Below are 20,013 nucleotides of genomic sequence, written 5' to 3' on the forward strand. Positions count from 1 at the left end.
GCTAAGGATATCTTGTTCTCTTGGTATAAGTACTCATTGATGAACACTGGCTTGTCATGCTAGTGAGCCTTCGTCTTGTCTTTTGTACCAGCTGGTCACGAATCATTCCAGAGAAAAACTTGGCGGTAACGCTTTACTGATCTTTGTTTTAAGTGGGGACGAGGTGAATAGCATCACGTCTTCAGGTGTGAGATCAGTTTTAATTTACTGGCTATCTTCAGCATCACGTCAGGCAGCGATTCTTGAGGAAACTGCGGCACTCCTTTGATCACAGCGTTGTTTCTTTGCAAATACTGTTTTAAGTCGACTACATCCCACCCATCGTACCTCATTCAGTTCACTGCTGAGTCGCAGAGTCTCATTTCGTTGCTCTGCCTGCTCTTTCTGAATAGCTGTCAGGTTCTGCACGACATTCTACACCTCTAAATCCAGCTCTACAAAAACCGCGTTCATGTGTTCATAGAATTCTCAACTTCTTGTACTTCGTTCAATGATAAATTACATGCAGCGACAGGCTTGATGCCGGCTCTGATAATGATAGTTACAGACTAAAGTTCGAGCCAAAGGACTAACAATACCTTCGCAAGCTCCTTTACTGTGTCAGGTGATTTATCGTCAGCCCCTCACTTATTGGTGAGAAGGGTCTAAATTCTTAATTCAAGGTAAATTACAGTACAATGTACGCCGCCAACTGAAATATATGCCGACTGGTTCTTTAACAACGTAAACAAATTTAAGCAAGGTTAGATCACTCCATTATTAAACACGCCACTGCCCAATAGTTCACTTTTCTAACTATTACCATAGTCCTTCAAAAGACTATGGTGATACTAAGCGCAGCATCGTCATCAGCCTGACTGCGCCCACTGCAGGGTAAAAGCCTCTCCCATGTCTCATCAAATAACCCTGCCCTTTGACAGCTGCATCCACTGTATCCCCGCAAACTTCTTCATCTCACCCGCTCACCTAACTTTCTGCCGTCCCCTGCTACGTTTGCCTTCTCTTGGAATCCACTCCGTTATCTTTAAGTACCAGCGGTTATCTTGCTTTCGCATTGCATGCCCTGCCCAAGTCCACTTCTCAGAGTAAGATGTCATCAACCCGCGTTTGTTCCCTCACCCACTCCGCCCTCTTCCGATATCTTAACGTTACACCTGTCATTTTTCTTTCCATAGCTCGCTGCGTTGTCATCACCTTAAGCTGAACCCTCTTTGTTAGCCTCCACGTTTCTGCCCCATAGGTGAGTACCGGTAAGATACAGCTGTTGTAACCTTTTCTCACGAGGTATATTGGTAAATTGCCATTCATGATCTGAAAGAACCATCCAAATGCGTGTCACCCACTGTTATTCTTCTAGTTATTTCGCTCTCGCGATAAGGATCTGGGTTCTTTCTGCGCACACGATTACACAAAACGCAACAATACGCAAGTGAAAAAACAGAGCCGTCTGGTAGCAGGGGCAATGGGACCGTCGGAGCAGTCTTTGAAATATTGAACTAACGCCGCAGTGAATTCAATAGACTTTTTTAGGTGGTTATTTCAGGAGGTGGTTTTCGGTTTTTTTTTAAGGCAGAAGGCTGGGCAAGTTGGTGTCTAGATAGAGAAGACATAGCACTAGCCCAAAACCACACAGAGGAAGGGAGAGCAGACAACACAAACGATCGACATCAACTGATTTTATTCACAGAAAACCCTGCATTCTTGTAAGCAAGAAACCCTGCAGTGGGGCTGATGATGATGATGATAGTCACGACTTTTTCCCTCTGTCGTCGTTGTTGTTCTCCTGATGTTGATGTGGAGTGGTAGAGGGCGGGTCTCGTGAGTGACCCTGGGGACGTACTTCGCGACTGGTGAGTTCAGACAGGTGTTCAGGTTTTCGGATAGTGAGGCACTTGGAAGGCTTCCTTCAAGAAATTATTTATTATAAATATTTACAAAACTTATTTACCTAACCCGAAAGATTTCGGCCTCTCCGCTTCAACTGAAAATAAAACCTCACTTCCCCGACTCCGGACCAGCCCCGGCCACCACACGGCCAACCTGTCCGGCCGCCGCTCAAGTAACTCGCGTCTCCAACGTTACGCTCTCGGCCCCGGGACCACCACCGGCCGCACACCCAACCTCGGCGCTCTCCTTCGCGCGCGCCCATCTCGTTACATTCCCGCCAAAAACTCCATCCTCAGCCAATAGACAATCCTCCCGAGGTCATGGGTTCGGATCCCACGGCGGCACGTGGTTGTTTTTTCTTCTGCTTTTCTAATCAATTAGCTTTAAGCGATAACATATTCAGTAATATTCTAAATTGATCAACACCCCAAAATAAATAAATTAGTTAAAAAAAATTCCCCTGTGCCCCTTGGTTTTTGTGGCTGTTGGCTTCTGTCATCTTTAGCCAATAGATGACTTTCCTGTCATTGTTTAGACGAAAGATGTCACAACGCAAAAGACAAGTACACGGTATAAAAACACGCCTCGCTGTAAGCCGTCATGGCTAACTGGAGGATACTACAACGAGAAGACACAAACAGAATTTAAAACGCACGCTCCACTGTTAGCCGCTCTGGCTAGCTAGCAAGAGCGAAAACAAGCCCAGCGCCAGTCCACCCGAGCCGCCCTGTCGTCGTCTCATGTTTCGAACCGACTTCCGAAAAGAAACCATTCCTCACTCGCTTCACACTCGCACGCGGCGCCGTTTTCGGTCTTTCCCGTTTTGTCAGCGCATTCCCCTGTTCCCGTGCCCCCCTCCGGCAGCACTCCACACGCTCTTTACCACGACGTACGCTAGTTGCGTCGTGACAATGATGATGATGATGAAAAGGGTCAAATACCAAACGGTGCCTTCCGATTCAACAAGTTCAATTCCTTGGCTGAACGATAAACATTGGGTTTGCCCACGCATGACTGTCTTTCGACCTGAATAGGAAAGGCTTCCAGTATCTGTCGCTCTTTCTCGTCCGCATTTGCAGAATTAAGGCGCTTCCGTTTCCTATGAAATTTCCTACCGAAAGATTATCGGTTTCTTTTGCTAATATATTATGGTATTTTTTACGGTGCAAAGTAATTAAGAATTCATTATGGCTTTTTTTGCTCATCGCGAAACTTCGATTTAGCAGTAATTAACGCACAAAATGTCGTAATTATTGGTAGGGAACCTATAGCTGTGCTCATTTATTCCTGCAAGATTTGATTTGATTTGATTTATTGGGGTTTAGCGTCCCAAACCGACTCGGGCTATGAGGGACGCCGTAGTGAAGGGCTCCAGAAATTTCGACCACCTGGGGTTCTTTAACGTGCACTGACATCGCACAGCATACGGGCCTCTAGAATTTCGCCTCCATCGAAATTCCGCCGCCACAGCCGGGATGGAACCCGCGTCTTTCGGGCCATATTACTGCAAGAAATGCTATGGCCAGTAAAAAAAACAAAAGGAAACGTTGGTTTCTAAAAGGTGGGTCCCAATGTTATCGCTGGGCTGTTGAGCAAGGAGACGGGTACTCACCTGGTCCGCGTGTTGAGGACAGTTAGGAAACTGTCTCTTCACCGCCGCTGCAGCCAGACAAACTCGGCTTTCCGTGGCACTTGTGCACAGCTTCAGGTATCATTGCAGGAAATGCGAGAAGTGCTTAACCAAGTAATTACGGCCTTTCGCGGGTGATGACAATAAGCAACAGTACGCAAGCTGGCGATATCTGGCGACGAGGTGGGACCTCCCTGTTCGCAGAGGCGCGTGAAGTAGCGGAGCGATGCCTGAAAATGCGCAGCTGCGGTTCAGAATGCGCGCCCTCTCCATCCTCTCCTCTTACCGGCGTAACTCCTACTCGATAGTCGGCTGATTGCGGAGTGCGTGTCATGAGTTAAAACAGAATTTCAGAAATTGAATTCGGCGTACTTTTATCAAAAAGGATTTGCCGAGCTAGTTGATTAATTTCTGAAATACAGATTTAACTGCGCGAAAGGGTTCGGATAGCAGGGAGACACATTCATGACACTTAGAAGCGCAGTTTGTTTTCCGGGAATCTCAACACTGCCCAGTGCCGTGACCGAGTTGGAAGTATGTTCCTGATGCCGAGTAGAAGGAAGCTTCAGCATTACTTGCTGCCACAGAAATTCTGCCGGAGATGTCCCTTGTACCTTGCGGCTGACGTCTAAGTGTCTAAGTCCAAGTGCGGCGCTTCTAAGTGTCGTGAATGTGTCTCCCTGTTGTACTAACCCTTTCGCGCAGTTAACTCTTTAATTCAGAACTTTTATCGCTTTCCTTCTAATGCGATGAAACCCAAATGTCCTTCATTGACAAGCGCGGCTATTTGTGTCGGTTCAGTGGCGGTGACAGCCAATCGCAGCACCGCTGTGATGATGTTTCTCATATCGCGAGTCAGCTAGCGCTCACCCCTCGTCGTACCCCGAGGGTGAGCGGCTGCAATTTTCTTTTCGCATTCTTTGTTCACAATGAACTCGCGATCGCAGTTCGGCAAGGAGGGGGAGAACAAAGTCAAGGCACCGTCTCTCGCTTGTGGCCCGACTGAAGGGGCGAGCATCCACATTTGCGACAAATTTGTCGCGTTGTTCTTTCCAGCAAATAGATGCTCTCAGCACTTGAACGCCCTCAATGTCGCCGGTAAATCCGGGCCAGCTTCTGGCCGTTAGGGCACGGGTGCCCTGCGGCCGGCATATTTGCTTTTGCGTTGATCGTAGGTCGTCGCTTTGCGGATAAAAGTCACGACGCCTTTGTCGCCCCCTCCCTCGTAAACATGTAGAAAAGAGAGAACAGGATGCATGGCCTACTTGTCCCCTTTCCCTCGGCTGCGTGGTTTCTTGACCAAAGAGGGCGAGAAATTGCATAAAGCGTCAGAACGAGAGCGCATCATTCAAGGGGCAGCCGTGGTAGTGAAACCGAGAGGGGGGCGCCCTTATTACCTAGGGACAGGGCGAGAGAATAATGCGGCCTGTCGGGCAGATGGGAGCGCGGAAAATAGGCAATCGAGTTGTGTAGAGAGAGGGTGAGAAGAAAAAAAAAAGAAAACGAGTTTAGAACACGGGTTGAGGGAGGAGAAGGGGGGACGAGAGAAGAAAGAACAAACACGGCAGGTAAGGAAGAAGTAAAAGGAACGCGGTCGCCGAAGAAAGTGCGAGGAGACAAAAGAGGTCGCGCGAGGCAACAATCGGGTCCCCCCCTCCTCCTTCCGAGTCAGGAAGACCCCAGTTTCCGGGTCTCCTCCTCGCCCTCCTCCTCTCGCAGGAGGGGGAGAGAAGAATTAGCCTGTCAGAAGAAGAGGGCCCCCGCAGCGGCGGCCACTTTGACCTAGAAAATGGGCAGGTGCCGGCTCCCTTCCTCCTCTCCTTCCGGCCGGGCAGAGCCGAAACGTCGCGCCGCTATTTTTGCTCCTGCAACCTAGCGACCGACCGACCGGCCGCCGCCGCCTGCTGCGCGCGCGCGCGCTCGGAGACGACGGGTCCAAAGAGTTGGCCTCTCCTCCTCGGCGCATCGCTCCGAAACGTCCTCTCCTCATTCGCGCTTATTCTCTCTCTCTCAGCAACGAAGGAGAAAAAGGGGAGAGGGCCGCTGGCGGGACGTACGAAAGCGCGCAAACGCCGGATGCCAGGCTGCCGCGTATGAAACCGAAAGTAGGCGCGTGACCCACTTGCAGCGGGCCGAAACCGAAACCGGCGTTTCCGTTGGCCGGCATGTTCGTGACGTCGTGTCACGTGCTCTTTCCCAAAGCGGATGTTGTTGGGGTCAGTGGTCACGTGGTGTGGCGCGGGCTCGCCCCGGGTTTCAAACGGACCAATCGGCGCAAACGAGAGCGCGCGTCGCCAGAATGGCGGCATTCGCACGGCTTTGCGCCGCTCTCGGGAAGCGCGCGGCGTGAGGAGCACGCCGCTTCGGAACTCGACCGGTTCCGTTTTTTCTCGTGCCGCGCTTCCGGATGGAAAAAGAGTGCCGGTGAAAGCGCTGCGCGTTCCTCCGAGCCGAGCGAAATCCGAGTGTGCCCCCCTGTGTTGTTGTGACTGAGTCCAGGCTTCGGCTGAGGATACAGCCCGGGTTCCACCACCACCGGCGATTCTTCTTCCTGGTGCCCTTCTCGATCCGAGTGTGTGTGGATGTGTGTCGCCACCGAGGATTACGTAACGGGGACGACAGGATAAGAGCCTTCGCCCGGTGAGTAGAGCGCCGGTCGGCGCTCGAACCGAGTTCACTGCACTTTTGCTTTGCTGCGCTCACGGCGACCTCGAGGGTCGCACAAACAAGTACGGATAGCATGCTCCGGGGATCCTTTTGTCACCGCCATCAGTCCAACACACATGCTCATCGAAGTTCATAGATAATATCGTACTGAAATCAAACCGGCAAGAATACAGTTTCTGAACCACCAGCTCGAAGAAATTGTTGCCCATCTTTTTTGGAAAAGAAAGCACGCGGCCAAGTTGATGCTTCCCTACAGAGTGGGGCTTTTCAGTCTGTAGAAACCCAGACACTGCACGACAAGCCCTGAGACAATGGTTTGGTGACCATTTGGGCGAATACTTATACTTCAATTATGCCACTAAGCCTTTTTTTGGCAACTTCCAAATATTGCAGAATATTTTGGGAAAATAGAGAAGAAATTAAACATTCAAAGAGAACAAAGCAGACAAAATTAATCTTGTAATCTTTTAGAATCGCTTTCAGGCAGGGTAAAACCGCTACGCGGCTTTTCATGTTGCATTTGCCCACTTCTCGTCTAGTTGGCAAACTTGTTGGAAAAGCTCTTCTTGGCAAAACTCTACTTGGTAAAGCTGGACCGAACGAATATTTTCGATATCTTTTTCACTGGACACCAAATAACACTTCCGGCGTCGCAAGCAAGGATTTCGCCTCGGTTTCATTCAGTGCTGCGTACAGTTTTCGCCATTCCTGCCGAGCGTATCAAGTGTGTCGTGAGAAAACGGCAAGAATGGGCACATATGCGCTGCTTGCTGTTTCGCCTGCCAAGAGCCCGTTGGGTACTTTAGAGCTGGTATTCCAGGCACTTGTCAGAACAGGACAGTTCAGTGCTGAGCGTGCGTTATAGCGGTACCCAGATGAAATACTTTAAAAGCGCAGGTTAGATTCAGACGAATGGATTCTTCGTGAAAATGGACAACCATTCTTTAGAGTGCCTGTTAAGTGAGCTAGACTTGATCAGCAGATTGGTCGGTTCGCTTCACTACACCGCACTCGCCCAAAGAGAATTCGCCTCGTTGTGGCGTATTTCTTATTTTCTCTTTTGGCTCCTTAGAAGCTGGTCACAAAGGAGCGTGTTGCATTGTGAAATAGTAGCTAAATGAGCTTTAGCCTAATGTTCTTGATGATTTGAGAAAGAAATCAGTTGTGGGCGTAATAGGAAAGATTGTGCAGATATCTCTAGATTGTCAAGATCACCCACCGATTCGTACTCCACTGGCTGAAAGATTTTCGGCTGTACAGAAGATTCCATCCGATTCCTGGAGGTTTCTGAAATCTAGCGTGGAGATAAAACTTGGCTTGTGGTTGCTGTTTTTCTTCGGAATGTGAAGGCTACTTTTGCCAGACCACATAGCGGTTAATATCAAAATACCAGCACACAGGCACTGGATGCGCTTACAATTATATATTTTCAGCAAGACTGCAAATGATGGTGGCTGCGTGCGTTTTCGTGGCCCTTGCTTAGAGGGACATAGAGTTTAATAAAACTCCGCATTTGCCGGGCGCGCCTGATGTTGTTCGCTGGCCTTGATGTCTTGTTTCTCTGACAGTGTGATTCTTTTTTCCTTCTTGAATTGGTAATTTGTACATCTGTTTATTCTGATCATGGTTTGCGCTTGCTAGACCGGAAGCATTCAAACGAAACAACTCTATGACATCCCACACACGGAACGACAGCTAAGCGGTTGTAATCGAAACAGTGTTGCTCACAGTGGACCTGTATGGCTTTTTCTTCTTTCCTCGTGCATTCAGTAAGCTGGGGAGCTTATCACTCCGTTGTTCTAGAAGGAGCGTGCGGGTAGAACTTTGCAGGGTAAATAAGATTGCTCGCAAAATTGAGCTCACGCTGAAAGCTGTAGATTAAAAACTAGTTATTGCCGTATTCTTTACAGTGACAGCTCTTAGTGAAAGCAGCGCCGGATGGGGACATTCGCAGGAAAGAGGATAGAGGGGGAGAGGAGGAAGAAAGTGGCGAGGGGACAAACGCTATGCATTGCTCAGCGGCAGGTGCATGAGAGCGCGAGCCAGTTTTTTAGACGCTCTGCACTGTACGGATCCGGGTTGAATTACATCACCCGGCTTGATACTAGACATATAGGCTCATGCCCACAAATGTATATTTTTCTAAATAGCACATGCAAAACACCTCTCGGTTGACGTGCAAGAGCTTTTGTGTTCAGCCCTGGCAATCACACGAAGTGGGGTCTAAGCAGCGACAAATTAATATAGTTTTATAAGCGACGTAGTCTCAGCACACAGACGGTTTTGTATATTTGTCCCCAATTAAAACGTTACTGATACAGCCAAGATTGGACACGTGACATTGGGATCAGCATCCGAACGCCAGAGCCATTCAGGCGTCGCGGTGGGCAAAAAAAAAAAGAACGGAACGAAAACAAAATAAGCTTGAATGCACCAGTTTTAAAACAAATGTAAATATTGTTTTTTTTTTTTTGCCAGAAGAAAAAAATCTAGGCTATCCTCGGTGGACGGTTTGAATGCGTTAGCTGTCAAAACTTTCGTTATATCTAAGGTTGTCTTACTGAACGTTGTTATGTCCGACGTGGTAGATTTAACTTTGTTATGTCCGAAGTGAATACACTAAATTCGTTACATCCGTGGTCCAGGCACAGAAGTTCGTTATATCCCAAATGGCAAAATTATTTGCGCTATATATATATATGAGGTAAATGCGAAAGTTGATTACATCGAGTGCTGACATGGAAGTTTGCTATATACTGAGGTTCGTCCTATTTGTGATAACATATGAATGTTCGTAATATTCCTGGTTATCACATGAACGTTCGTTATAGCCGATGTGGCATAGTGAGGTTCGTTATATACTACGTCGTATATTAAGTGCGTTCGTAACTTGGTGGGAGGCTCACCGTGGTAGGTGGACTCCCTTAAGTGCCTACTGACAGAGGCAGTAGTATTTCCCGTTTTGCACTGGCCCATCTAATGCCGCCTCATTAAGAAAGAAATTCTGGGGCGAATGTATTAGAGCTAAACACAACTCCTTCATTATTGCTTGCATCACTGCTGAATATCGCATATTCAGTTGTTCTTCGACACAAGGTTGCTACATAGAAGCAATTTCCTATCGTCGAAAGCAAGTTGGGTCCTTCGCTCGATAAAGCAGCCGAAATTAGGCAAAAACGTTCACGTATGTATACGCTATCACGAAGCACGCTAGCACTGCGCTTGTTGTGTTATTTTCTTGTCCATGTCTCTTTGTGCGCAGTAGCCCCCCCCCCCCTTGTATTTACCACGCTAGCAAAGCGAGGCTGCTTCAATGAAATCTGCGCCTATTTCCCATGTTTCAGTTTTTAGCATTCATCTAAATGTTCGTGGAATTCATTCCTTTACGAGCAGAGTGACGGTTCTAATGAAATTAAAAATAAGATACTGGAAGAACTCCCTACAACGGCATGTTTTTTTCCACATCGTGGTCGCTGCAATATTTACCGTGAGGGCTGGGCTCACGCTGTCAGCTCCGGCCATGGGAGGCTTAACGCGAAGATATGCATTATATTTTGTTGCTACGTGAGTTCAACAGCAACAGCGATCGAATTCGTGAGCTTTGCTATGAAAAGCGGGAAGCGGAGGAAGCGTGAATCCTCGCATTTTTCTTAACACACGCGAGCAAATGAGCGACACAAGAGCCGTCCACTTTTACCGCATTTCCGCCTGGTGACATTAAGAGCTCACCAGGTTCTCAGTCGTAGGTCGCAACCAACTCCAGTGTCGGGGCGCGACGCTCGACGGCAGAAAATCAATGAAGAAGAAAGCGAACCGCTGAACGCGAGTTGAAGGTGATGCTTTCTGGCTTAACGTGATCAGACTGAAGTGCTTTGTACCAGTTTATGTGTGCAAGAAGGCTGAATGAAATCCATGACCTTCGCTTGTTTTTAGGTTCTTCTATCTTTCGCATTTATAGCGGCATAAGGGACCAACCGAGCAGGGAAAGTTTACCGGCCATGTTCGATCTAGGCGAGAGCGATAATATTCAAATCGCACGGCTGAACCGACGTCCGCCTGCAGCAGCTAGAGCGCTGCAGTCCAACTCCATGTCTGTCGTTTGTGTGTTTCTGTCCACTTTGGTCGCGCCATCTTCGTATTATTTTGACCATGAACCAAATCAAGAGTTTAACTTACGCAACTGAATAGCTTGGGTCAGATGACGACATTTGAAGCAGTCGTTATTATTCTCGTTATTTGTTTAATTATTTATCTATTCTTCCTCATCAAGGACCATTAAATGAGGGGTGTATAGCGGATTTGATGTGAACGGGATTGATAAAGTCGCCACTTCGAAATGAAAGGCCATTGAAGTCGCTGGCTGTTCTAGGGAAAAAAGACCAATGATATGTTTTTTTGTCTGCTTCTTTCGGAGTAAATGGCATTAGGATGAATATTACGAGAAATCCGATGTGCGCGTGTGATAGGGGAAGCTTCGAGGTTGAAAGCATGACAAAATTTATTTTATTTATTTTACAATACTTCCAGCCACCTTTTAGCGGCACAAGCAGGAATGGGCAGAGTACAGTGACAAACTAACAGGCACGCACGTGGTATACATTGGGTTATGACAGAAACAAAAAACGAGAAAAGATACAAGGTACATCAGACGCAAGGCCTGTTCATAGTTTGCAAAACTCCTGTGCAATTGCCAGAGAAGATAAGGAACCGCCGCCGATGATTCACGCGAGAAGAGAACGCACGAGAAGAGAATATCATATATAAACGGGCGAATAGGCGAAGACAGGCCAATGTAAAGAGATGATGCTTATGATTTTAGTGCCGAAATGTTATTATGACCAGAGTAGCTGCAGTTAGCGAATCACGGTTCTGGACCGATTCGAGCGTGGTTAGCGTTTCGACGTAGAGGTTTCGACGTAAATACTCTCGAGCTTGGTTAGCTGAATGAGCGACGTGATAAAGGTGACGCGACGCAGAGGCACTGCTTTAGCCCGGGTTGAACAGAAAATGTGAGCGGCTGCCCAGTGTGACGCTTCCTATATCGGAGAAACAGGAAAATTTAAGACAAGGCTCAAACAGCACCAAAATGACGTCGCCAAAGGAAAATGTAATGCAAACGCTTTAGCGCAACATCATCAGGAAACTGGCCATACCATCGACTGGGACGCAGCACGTGTAATTGCAAAGGAAAAATGAGTCATTGTGCATTCAATCCACGCCAAACACGATTAACCGGACCCGTGGCAATCTCCCAGAGATATACCTGCGCACCCTTCAAAAAACCGCCCATATATAGCTCACCTGCCCGTCCTTCGCTTCTTTGTGATCAAGGCACCCGTACGGGAGCCGAAACGTCAATTCTTTTTCTTTTTATTTTTCTTTGAACCTTGGCGAGTGTATGTTTTCTTCGACAAATCACTGCCCAGTGACTGCTCGCGAAACGTGGCGGGAGAATGACCTGCCCCGGAGCGCCGACTAGAAGCGCGTTTTTCAAAATTAACTGATACGGCCATGTCTATAGCCTTTACATTACAGGTATAGATATAGCCTTCTCTAATGCATCTGAGATACTGAATTGGTGGCCGCGCGCGAAGAGAATCCCATGGATTGGACCGATCATATCGCACAGTGCGCCCCTCTGCCGTACCGAACTGTGAAGGTGCCTACAGATATGAACAGGTCCCCCAACTAAGCATTAAAAAAGATTTTTTCTACTTATTTATGCATAAAACGCACCTTCATGTTCGCGTGGATTTTTATTTCGACAAAGTAGCAAAACACAGGCAACAAATGCATCTTTCAAAAAACGTAGCGCGAAACACAAGACACAGGTAAGGTGAAGACAGGACACGAGCGCTTCTCACGACTGAATTTTTTATTACGAAGGATATCAGAATATATACCATAGATATGAGGCGAAGAAGACTAGCCCAGTTTAGCTTACTTGTACAGGCAACAAACTTTGGCACCTACGCCTTCATATGCTACTAAACCTAATAGGATGCATAGAGTGGCGTAGCCAGAAATATTTTTCTGGGGGCGTTACACACCACCGGTAAAAAAAAAAAAACAGAAAAAGAGAGCCAGCGCCCAAACAATATATCATCTTTCTGCTGTAATAAAGCCGACGGCTTAGTTGTTTCCTTCACTGTAACATCTACATAATTAATACGAGTGCACACAGAACTCCCAGTACTTGGTTCGTAAAGAACATTTACTCCCCCCTCCCCCCAAAAAAACACTCGTAGCTGTTCTTTGGAATTCCCGGTGCCAGTGACGAAGCATGGACACAGTCTGAATCGCATGTAATCTCTGTCTGTTCAAAGGAACTAGACATAACTATCAGTGAGAATGCGATTGAACGCGCTCACAGACTTGGCCGTTTCAAACCCGGAAAGAACCGCCCCATCATTGCCGCATTTGCTAACTTTAAAGATAAGACAAATATTTTGACCGCTACCCCAAAGCTAAAAAATTCAGCCTACTCAATTCGAGAAGACTACTCAGCACGTGTCCGATTAGCCCGTCAAAAACTATACAATTTTGCTCAGGAGCATGGTGGAAAGTACAAGATCCGCTTCGATAAACTTGTCATGGACGAAAAGCAGTTTTTCTACGATGCCGAGTCTGATTCCGTTTTAGAGACCAAGACATAGCGGTTATCGCCGGCGGCTACGCCTGCGCTTTCCTGTCGTCCTCCCTATTCAAAAGGTCGGAATAGAAAACCTGCTTATAAGACCATGGCAGTTATGCTCGCAAACATCCGCAGTTATTTATCGAAAAGAGAAGGCATAGAATCCCTCCTGCATGATAACAACACCGACATCGCCATATTTACTGAATCATGGCTAAGTTCCGACATCGAAAACCGCGAGCTACTTCATGATGACAAAGTGTTCACCATTCATAGGCTTGACAGGGAGGGGCGCAGGGGAGGCGGAGTGCTTGTTTTTATAAAATCTAGTATACCCTCATTTCCTGTCAAACTTAATTGCAGTCACGAAATAATGTGTGTCCGAATATCCCAACCGTCAATTACAGTCATTATTACTACTTGCTACCGCGCGCCTGATTGTGATCGCTCTTTTGTTGACGAGCTTAACAGTGTCCTTTTGAACTTGCATTCCCTCTTTCCGAACGCTGAACACGTGGTTTGTGGAGATTTCAATTTCCCAGACATTGAATGGAATCATCTGCATGCATCTTCTCATCAGTCGAACGAATTTCTTGATGACTCTCTCATTTAACCTTACCCAAACAGTTAAAACAGCAACCCGTGGAAAAAACATTCTTGACCTTATCTTTGCCTCAGATCCCGAACTCCTCCAGTCATTGTCATGTGTAGATTTCCTGAGTGATCATAAAATGTTGCTTTTAGATCTCTCGATTTCAATTCCCGTCAGTGAACCTTCCATAAAATACATCCGCAGTTACAAGAAAGCCGATTTCGCTAAGATCAACATCGAGCTGAGCCAGCTCTTTTCGCACTTCCGATTATCGCCATGTAGTCGAACAGTGGATGAAAACTGGCTACTTTATAAAAACAAACTATTATCACTCGTTGACACGTACGTTCCCCTCATTCGTATACGTGGTGATGCTCGAAGACCGTGGTACACTAGCGCGCTAAGAAGACTATCACAAAAAAAAAAACGCCTTTATCGTGAGGCAAACAATTCGAATTTTCCTTCAAAATGGAAAAAATACTTTGCATGCCTTCACCAATATACAGGTTTGTTACGGAGCACTAAAACAAAAATTCTTCCACCAGGACCTGATGAATATTATTCACACAAACCCGAAGAAGTTTTGGACCTTACTGACACCAAGCGCCAGTCGTTCACAAAGCATCACCTTGGTCAACCAAGATGGATCATCTGTTCCCACTGAACACCGTTCAGACGTCATGAATTCATATTTTTCATCAGTTTTCACCCACGAACCTCCCTTGAAATACCAACATTTCCAGACTCAAATTTTTGTCAGATGCGCCCAGTTTGCATTACAACAGATGGTATTACAAAATTAATTGACAATCTTAAAACATCGAGCGCACCTGGGCCTGATGGAATACCCGCGAAATTACTTAAAAGTACCAAGGACATTTCCAGTCAATTCCTGAAAGTAATCTTTGAACAGTCTATACCAACGGGTGAACTACCTAAAGATTGGAAAATAAGTAAAGTTGTGCCGGTGTTTAAGGCTGGTAACCGATCAGACCCATCCAATTATCGCCCCATTTCCTTTACATGCATTGGCTGCAAACTTCTCGAACACATAATATACTCACAAGTCGCATCGCATCTCGATCATAACTCTTTCTTTTTAACTAAACAGCATGGTTTCCGCTCCGGTCTCTCCTGCGAAACTCAGCTTTTTGAATTGACTACTGATCTTTACTTAAATCTGGACTCTTCATTCCAAACTGACATCGTTTTTTTAGACTTTTCTAAGGCTTTCGATCGCGTACCCCACCATCGTCTCATGTCTAAACTTTCCGGTCTGTCCATTGACCCTCTAATTGTAGCATGGATACACTGTTTTCTTATAGATCGTTCTCAGTACACGGTAATACACAACCATTGTTCAGGTCCTACTAAAGTGCTGTCTGGTGTACCACAAGGGTCGGTCCTTGGCCCTCTTCTTTTTCTCATCTTCATTAAGGATCTTCCCTCTGTTATTTCTTGCACAATTCGCCTCTTTGCAGATGACTGCATTCTTTATCGCCGCATTGCTACTAACAGGGACCAATTATTACTCCAGAACGACTTGAACATAATTGAACGATGGTGCTCTGAGTGGCTTATGTCGCTAAACATCTCAAAATGCCAATACATGCAAGTATCTCGCAAACATTCCAGCCTCACTTACGCTTATTCATTGCTTTCAAACACATTAACAAACGTGCAATCCTACCGGTACCTCGGAGTCATGATTTCCAGCAATTTAACCTGGTCCGAACACATCTTGAAATTAGCAGCCAATTCATCCAAATCACTCGGCTTCATCAGACGATCGTTATACTTGGCTCCTCCTTCTGTCCGTAAATTGGCATATGAAACCTTCATCCGTAGTAAACTTGAATATGCATCTTCTATATGGAACCCTCATCAGGCGTACTTAATTAACACCCTAGAAGCTATTCAGAACCGCGCAGCACGTTACATAACCTCAAATTATGACAGATACTACAGCATCACCAGGATTAAGTCAACACTCAACCTGCTACCACTTGAGAACCGTCGAAAAATCTCACGACTTTGCCTTTTTCATAAAATGTATTACAACTTTCCTTACCTCCGTGACTCATTACTCCTACCTCCCATCCGAACATCGCGTCGCCTCTTCAATTCCCTGAGTGTTCAGCGTTTACATGGTTCTACAATAGCCTTCAATAAATCATTTCTACCTACAGCAATAGAAAATTGGAACCAGTTACCAGATCACATTGTAAACAAACGTGACGCTAGTAAATTTAGACACGCACTAATCGAACATTACAGCAAATGAAGAAAACAACCTCATGCTTTGATTTTTACCATTTATTTTTCTTGTTACTATTCCCTATTTAGCCTATCCGCCACCATGTGTTGATTAGAATTGCATCTTAACATTTCACAGTGTATTCCAGTTCTTTTTGTTTTTATTTTTTTTTTCTTTTTGCATTGCATTGTGTTGTATTTTACTGTATTAACATTGTTATTCTCTTTACTTTGTATTTCAACTGTTCCCCCCCCCCCCCCCTTATGCAATGCCCGAAAAGGGCCTTTAAGGGTACAATAAATGAATGAATGAATGAATGAATCGCGAATATTTGCACTATTTTCACGCAGTATACAACAAAACAAAAGCTTCTGTTCTACAACAACGTCAGCAACTGCGAACGAGTGCCATTTGTCAAAACGTCTACTCCATGCTTATGAACCGGCGCCCGGACGCAAATGCACTTTAAAAAAAGTCCACTTTTTCTTTTCACAATAGTTTTCACAATCATTTCAAAACAACGCAAAGGATGAAAAAGCAGTCTGACGTGAAAAGGTATGCTTTATGGGGTGAACTGTGCCTATCATTAAAAAAGTGCCATACGTCGTGCGATGGCGAAGGCTCGCCATTTTCAGCAATGACTTCTTCCGCTTCCTATTAGAACAGCAATTAATTTTGTCAACAAAATGACATCCTTCTTAATTTTGTTTTTACATTTTATATATCGATGCGCTGTGAATAAAACGGTCGAAAAAAGCCCGAGAGGAGGAGGGAATGCAGAGCTCAGCAAAATTCCCCCCCCCCCCGCACCTTTTGCTACGCCCCTGGATGCACATAAGGCAGGTTGTGTGATCATCAACACTGCATACCATGGTTAAACTGGTCCTCCTTTTAAAAAATTAACCTCCTCATACTTCCTCACTTCTAGACAACAATGCTGATTATGAATTATGTCCAGTGAAGCGGAACAATAACATTCTATGCCAACGACAAAGGAAGAAAAAGAAAACAGGAGTAAAATTTGGTGAACTCTTCTAAACTTAGGTGCACGGACCGAAACCTTTGTTCTGCTGCTTCGCAAGGCTGGCTCCTCGGTTTCAGGGGCTCGTTTAGCTCGCGTCGTCTGCAGTACACCTTCTCACCGAACTATATCGACTGTATGATCAGACACTGCGCGACGGCGACGCCGAAGACGACTTCACTTCACTTCACTTCACTTCACTTCACTTCACATTATTCACCTTAAAGACCCCCTTCAGGGGGTATTGCATAAGGGGGGGGGGGGGGGGGTGGGTTAATATATTCAAAAATAATAAATACATGGCACTGCAGTACAATACGAGTGGCTACAGCTGATAAGAATGAAGATGGGCACGTGATGGCGGCTACATCGGCGGGGAGGGCATTCCAGTCAACAATGGTGCGGGGAAAAAAGGAACCTGAAAAAGTTGCAGTGCGCGATAGAGGCCGGGGGATCTGAAACGAGTGTGCAGTGCGGTGAGATATGCGGGTCGGATGAGAAATGTAAGGTGTTTGATTCAGAGTGCTATGAAAAACTTGTGGAGCAAACACATGCAGGCGACGCGACGGCAAGCTTCAAGGCTTTCGAGACCGTAATTATTCTGTAGAGATGAAACGCTGATCGTATATGAATATGCAGAATGAACGAAGCGAATGGCGCGGTTTTGAACTGATTCGAGTGCATTTGTTAAGCATATTTGGTGTTTGTTGTATTTGTGGTTGTATTTGTTAGGTATATATGCTAACACACTCGGTCCGGCGCGTGCCGCATCCACGGCGAAACTGACGGAGAAACCGCCGGCGTGCAACTGTTACACCCGCTCCTAGTGGCGTGGTATCACAATGGCGAAGCCGGCTAGCGCGCGCAGCGGCGCCGGGAAGGGAATGAACGAGGACGGGAACTGGAAGGGAACCAGACGAGTGACCATCAACACAGACAAACTGAGTTCTCTTAGTCAGTTAGGCAGTAATCCATTTGATTAGGAGCTCTGGTAGACCAGCGAGTTTGAATTTACAAATTAGCGTTTCATGTAAAACTTTTGCTGTACAAAACATTAATTCGTTCCAAACTGGAGTATGTATCATAAGTCTGGGACCCTCCTCAAGACGATCATATTACTGCTCTTGAGATGGTCCAGAATAACTCTGCGCGTTTCATCCTCACTAATTACAATCGCACTGCAAGCATAACTACTATGAAGCCCAGCCTTTCTCTTCCATTGCTGTCACTTCGTCGAAAAGTGTCTCGTATCGCATTATTTCACAAGTTGTGCCATCATCCTGCACTGCGCGATCGCCTTATCCCACAGCCATCCTATGTACCCCATCGTACTGACCATAATCATAAAGTCGGTTTAGTTTCTTCTAACAATAAATATTTTTCCCAGTTATTTTTGCTGCGTACCTCGTGTGACTGGAATCACCTTCCAGTCGGCAATAGATATTGCCAACGTCGTTGAGAAGCTAGCACATGTACGAATGAGCTCATTCTTAACCAAGCATCAGATTTTGACACCGTATCAGTTTGGGTTCACCAAAAAACGCTCTACATAAAGCGCCTTGCTGGTGCAAAAAGAAATCATTCTTAACGCCTTTGAACACCAATTGTATTCACTTGGAATTTGTATCGACTATTCAAAGGCATTTGACAAAATAAATCACGTTACACTATTAACAAAATTGGAATATTATGGCTTCAGAGGCTGTTTCCTTACTCTTATTAAATCCTACCTACAATACCGCCAACAAAGGGTGCACATAAATAACTCTTGCTCCAGCTTCAAAGCATTGCTACATGGCGTTCCGCAGGGAAGTATTCTCGGGCCACTACTTTTCGACCTATATATTAATGCCCTTGTTAACATAGATTTAAATACATCATTTAATATTTATGCCGATGACACAAGCTTATTTTTCTCCCATCACAGTTTACCCCTGCTTGTAAAGAAAGCGAATGCACTGCTTGATGTATTGATCACTTGGTGTCTAAATAATTCCTTAACTATAAACGTCTCGAGGACAAAATCAGTTCTTTTTTGCCCTAAAAATAAACCGGTTAATTCAAATATTGTCCTGCAACTTGGTCTTTCACTCATAGAGGTGGTACCAGTAATAAAAACCTTAGGTGTTCTTTTTCATGACAATATGCAGTGGAACGCGCACACTGACCTCGTTCAATCCAAACTATCCCGAATAGTTGGTATTCTTGCACGTTCTCGTTACTTTCTGCCTAAGCACATTAAATTACTTTTCTATAACTCCCTTTTCGCATCCACATTATCGTATTGCTACTTGATATGGGGCCCAACAACGCACACAAACTTGTCCAAAATCTATCGACTGCAGAAAAAAGCTGTAAGAATTATTTCAAATGAACCCAATCACGCACACAAAAAACCTCTTTTTGATGACCTTAGATTACAACCATTACCGAAACTGTTCAATGCACTTCTGTTAAAACGTCATCATGCCTTTCATCTAAATAATGACCCTTTCCTTGGAAACCTTGCGACCCTGTCTCCATTTGCGAAAGCATATAGCACACGAAGCAGTCAGACATGGAAGATTCCTCCCACCCGTACTAACTATGGCAGCCAAATGCTGATGGACACACTACCACACGCTCTTAACTCTTCTGATAACACGCCCAAATGATCTATCAATCAGTGTATGTGTAATTACTCAAGACATTAACACCCGCAATTATGAACCCGCAAAGTTAACCCGATCACTTAACATGTTTTTATGATTTTGTAAAGCCGTCGCCATATATATATTGCTTTTTTTTATATCGCTATCTTTTTTTGTCCACTGCTGTATTGCTCTGTGAACGGGGTGCTGGCCTTTGTCAAGCCTTTACAGGCTTTTTGCTAGCACCCCGTAGCATCGAATTTTGTAACATCATTGTTGATGCTAAATAAATTTGAATTTGAATCAATAATTATGAGATGTTCCGCGAAGCTATAGCTAGCATTGTATACACAGGTGTTATAAATTTGTCTCTTTGCTGCATTTTCTAATCTTATTCTTGTGTTTTGCCACTCCCTCTCTCTAATGCCTCTGGCCGAGGGGTACGATAAATAAATAAATAAATAAATAAATAAATAAATAAATAAATAAATAAAGGAAGAAATAAAATGTTTTGGTAAAATTTAAAAAAATTTACATCTATTCGGCCTGATCTGTCTAGCATTTCGTAGAAGCTGAGTACAACTGAAGTTAATATCGTTACAGTTGAGTAATCTTTCCTGAACTCATGCTTAAGCGATGTTAGCAAGCCTTTGCTATAATAAAATCGATTATGTAATTGGCAATTATACGTTCTA

This window comes from Amblyomma mixtum, chromosome 7, assembly GCF_055824585.1.
Source record: "Amblyomma mixtum isolate Tamu chromosome 7, ASM5582458v1, whole genome shotgun sequence".
Taxonomy (NCBI): Eukaryota; Metazoa; Arthropoda; class Arachnida; order Ixodida; family Ixodidae; genus Amblyomma; species Amblyomma mixtum.